We start from the raw sequence: 5116 nt of genomic DNA, 5'->3' as shown, positions 1-5116 counted from the left end.
TACCAAATATTTAGTTCTGCTTTTCTGATGTATCAAATACTTATGTCATGCAATAAAATGCAAATGAATTACTTAAAAATCATACAATGTAATTTTCTGGATTTTTGTTTTAGATTCCGTCTCTCACAGTTGAAGTGTACCTATGATAACAATTACAGACCTCTACATGCTTTGTAAGTAGGAAAACCTGCAAAATCGGCAGTGTATCAAATACTTGTTCTCCCCACTGTATATACAAAACACAGGGTTGAAACCCAAACAAAAGAGCAAGGAGTACCTCGAAAACATACAGCGGGGCGAGACCCGTAATCATCTGCGCAATCCACAAGGTAACGAAATCCGAAAAACACAGCACAGTTACTCACACCCACCAACAGACATAGTAACAATAATCGACAGCACAATGCTGAACACAGGGCACACGTATACAATTACTTATCACTGGGTATAGGGGGCAGGTATGCGTTATGAAAGTTCCAGAGGGATCCGTGACAGCATACTCTTAGCATTCTCTCAACCAGCTTCATTAATTAGTCACCTGGAATGCATTTCAATTAACAGGTGTGCCTTGTTAAAAATTAATTTGTGGAAGCTCCTTTCTTAATACGTTTGAGCCAATCAGTTGTGTTGTGACAAGGTGGGGTTGGTATACAGAAGACAGCGCTGTTTGATAAAAGACCAAGTCCATATTATGGCAAGAAAAGCTCGAATAAGCTTAGAGAAATGACAGTCCATCATTACATTAAGACATGAAGGTCAGTCAATCTTGAAAATTTCAAGAACTTTGAAAGTTCCTTCAAGTGCAGTGGCAAATACAATCAAGCACTATGATGAAACAGGCTCTCATGAGGACCCGCCAAAGACAAGGAAGAGCTAGAGTTACCTCTGCTGCAGAGGATACGTTCATTAGAGTTAACTGCACCTCACATTACAACCCAAATAAATGTTTCACAGAGTTCAAATCACAGACAGATCTCAACTGTTCAGAGGAGACTGTGTGAATCAGGCTTTCATGGTCGAATTACTGTAAAGAAACCACTACTAAAGGACACCAATAAGAATAAAATACTTTCTTAGGACAAGAAACACGAGCAATGGACATTAGACCGGTGGAAATATGTCCTTTGGTCTGATGAGTCCAAATTTCAGATTTTTGTTTCCAACCACTGTGTCTGTGAGATGCAAAGAAGTTGAACAGATGATCTCTGCATGTGTGGTTTCCACTGTGAAGCATGGAGGAGGAGGTGTGATAGTGTAGGGGTGCTTTGCTGGTGACACTGTCAGTGATTTATTTAGAATTCAAGGCATACTTAACCAGCATGGCTACTACAGCATTGTGCAGCGATACGCCATCTCATCTGGTTTGCATTTAGCGGGAACATCATTTGTTTTTCAACAGGACAATGACAAAAAACACACCTCCCGGTTGTGTAATGGCTACTTGACCAAGAAGGAGAGTGATGGAGTGCTGCATCAGACAACTTGGCCTCCATAATCACCTGACCTCAACCCAATTGAGATGGTTAGGGATATGTTGGTCCACAGAGTGAAGGAAAACAGCCAACAAGTGCTCAGCATATGTGGGAACTCCTTCAAGCATTCCAAGTGACTCCCTCATGAAGCTGGTTGAGAGAATGCCAAGAGTGTGCAATGCTCTCATCAAGGCAAAGAGTGGCTACTATGAAGAATCTCAAATATACAATGTATTTTGATTTGTTTAACATTTTTTTGGTTACTACATGATTCCATATGTGTAATTTCATTGTTTTGATGTCTTCACTATTATTCTACAATGTAGAAAATAGTAAAAAAAATAGAAAACCCCCTGAATGAGTAGGTGTTTCCAAACTGTTGACTGGTGTGGTGGTTCCTTTCTTTACTATCAAATGAGGAGAGACAAACGTATCACACAAGTCAGTGTTATACTTAAACTACATCTTTAACAGTGAGAGCTTTGCAATAGCGAAGGCTGGTTGACGAATCACCGTCTCTGATGATCCTGTAGAGAGCGCCGAGACAAAAGTACACAGGTATTTTATAGCCAAGACACACCCTTTTCAACCAACATGACAAACAACATATATATAGAATGGGTCACAAGGTTAAGATTTGTATGAAAGATACCTAGAATACATAGCAGACAGTATCTGCTGTGTCAACAGTTTTCATTGTATAGAGACCAGTGTCTGGCCCTCCAACTCCAAACTGGAACCATCTCTCCTTGGTATGCTATAGAACAGAAACATTAACTCATGCTCTGCAATGCTCTTTAGGTTTTATCACCCAAAATACGTTGTTAATCTCCTATCAGTGTTATCTCCCAGAGGCCCATTCTCAGTAGAACACACAAACAATAGTTAGGAATAATCTATTCTGTCGAAATAAAACAACCATTTGATGCAATAAAAGTATTATAATATATTCTTGCAATTTCGCCACCATACTGGTACTGTATAATCCTAGACTAGTGCTTAATGTATCCCGTGACTTACCGACAGTGAAAACAACTACTTGAAAACAACTCTGACACCATAGGAATGAGGAAAGATTCGGTTTCAGTCCATAAGAAAGCAGTGTTCATGAGATAAATATTTCCTGTAGCTTTTCTGCAAGTCATGGAGGTGAAAACCAGTATTGTACTTGATAAATGTACTAAAGTAATACTGGCATGGAACTCTGTAATAACCTCAACCATCACCATCATCAATTCTGCCTCTACCATCCAACTTGGCTGCCAGAAGGATTCCTTCACCAGAAGCAGGCACTCTCTGATGCTAGAGCACAAATGCGTCCATTTATTTTTTCTTCAACTAATTCTCTCTTTTAATTTATTTTTTGGGGAATACTGCAATTATTTAGCTGTGAATATGTAAAAGACAGCCTATCCAATAACATATGAGTCAGAAGTTTACATACACCTTAGCCAAATAAAATTCCCCATCTTAGATCAGTAAGGATCACCACTTTATTTTAAGAATGTGAAATGTCAGAATAACAGTAGAGAGAATGATTTATTTCAGCTTTTATTTCTTTCATCAAATTCCCAGTGGTTCAGAAGTTTACATACACTCAATTAGTATTTGGTAGCATTGCCTTTAAGTTGTTTAACTTGGATCAAACGTTTCGGGTAGCCTTCAGCAAGCTTCCCACATTAAGTTGGGTGAATTTTGGCCCATTTCTCCTGACAAAGCTGGTGTAACTGAGTCAGGTTTGTAGGCCTCCTTGCTCGCACACGCTTTTCAGTTCTGCCCACACATTTTCTATGAGATTGAGGTCAGGGCTTTGTGATGGCCACTCCAATACCTTAACTTTGTTGCCCTTAAGCCATTTTGCCACAACTTTGGAAGTATGCTTGGGGTCATTGTCCACTTGGAAGACCCATTTGCGACCAAGCTTTCACTTCCTGACTGATGTCTTGATATGTTGCTTCAATATATCCACATAATGATGCAATCTACTTTGTGAAGTGCATCAGTCCCTCCTGCAGCAAAGCACCCCCACAACATGCTGCTGCCACCCTCGTGCTTCACGGTTGGTATGGTGTTATTTGGCTTGCAAGAATCCCCCTTTTTCTTCCAAACATAATGATGGTCATTATGGCCAAACAGTTCTATTTTTGTTTCATCAGACCAGAGGACATTTCTCCAAAAAATACAATCTTTGTCCCATGTGCAGTTGCAAACCGTCGTCTGGCTTTTTTTATGCTGGGTTTGTAGCAGTGGCATCTTCCTTGCTGAGTGGCCTTTCAGGTTATGTCGATATAGGACTTGTTTTACTGTGGATATAGATACTTTTGTACCTGTTTCGTGCATGTTCACAAGGTTCTTTGCTGTTGTTCGTGGATTGATTTGCACTTTTCACATCAAAGTACGTTCATCTCTAGGAGACAGAACGCGTCTCCTTTCTGAGCGGTATGACGGCTGCGTGATCCCATGGTGTTTATACTTGCGTACTATTGTTTGTAGAGATGAAAATGGTACCTTAAGGCATTTGGAAATTGCTCCCATGGATGTTCCAGACTTGTGGAGGTCTACAGTTTTTTTTCTGAGGTCTTGGCTGTTTTCTTTTGATTTTCCCATGATGTCAAGCAAAGAGGCACTGAGTTTGAATGTAGGCCTTGAAATACATCCACAGCTACAATTCCAATTTGCTCAAATTATGTCAATTAGCCTATCAGAAGCTTCTAAAGCCATGACATAATTTTCTGTAATTTTCCAAGCTGTTTAAAGGCACAGTCAACTTAGTGTACGTAAACTTCTGACCCACTGGAATTGTGATACAGTTAATTATAAATTAAATAATCTGTAATAATTTTTTTGGTACTTATTTTACTTATACTTTTACTTATATTACTTATAATACTAATTTTCCACCATAATTTGCAAATAAATTCATTAAAAATCCTACAATGTGATTTTCTGGATTTTGTTTTTGTTCTCATTTTGTCTGTCATAGTTGAAGTGTACCTATGATGAAAATTACAGGCCTCTCCCATCTTTTTAAGTGGGAGAACTTGCACAATTGGTGGCTGACTAAATACTTTTTTGCCCCACTGTAAATGCCTCATGAGCGTACTTCCACTGTCGTACTCAATCAGAACACAAAATATAAGCTTGTTTTCCTCCAATGTTTGTAAACAAAGTAAATGTTAACAAACAATGTATAGCCTCAGAACATGGTTAAAACACAAATGTTGATTTCATGGATGGGATCCTGCTCTGTTTATGAATTTCAGACTGGTCACATTTCACCAGCCCCATCCCTAAATGTTTTACCGAAACACTGGCGGGGAAATGTGTGAGGGAATGCTTCTTATAATCATCTACTCTTTCTGCAGTCTGATGTCACACAGATGTCTGGAGCTTTAACTCATCAAATGACATGTCCTTCCTTGTAATTCACCAGGAAGTATTGTTACGTTGTTTCCGCGTTGTTTGCCAGTTTGTTGAGAAACTTTGCATAAAAATGTTGTTTGGGCAACATCGGCCTTTCAGGTTTTAGGAACGATGAAGTGATGGGAGTGCTTATGTCATAACCCAATTACTTCCTCTTCTTAAATGCGCCCATCATCTACACTCCCAAGGTAGTTGTTATTTGGCTGCGAGGCAGATAGTTC

The sequence above is a fragment of the Salvelinus fontinalis genome, chromosome 5 (genome assembly GCF_029448725.1).
Source record: "Salvelinus fontinalis isolate EN_2023a chromosome 5, ASM2944872v1, whole genome shotgun sequence".
Lineage (NCBI taxonomy): Eukaryota > Metazoa > Chordata > Actinopteri > Salmoniformes > Salmonidae > Salvelinus > Salvelinus fontinalis.
Note: the sequence above shows the minus strand (reverse complement) of the source record.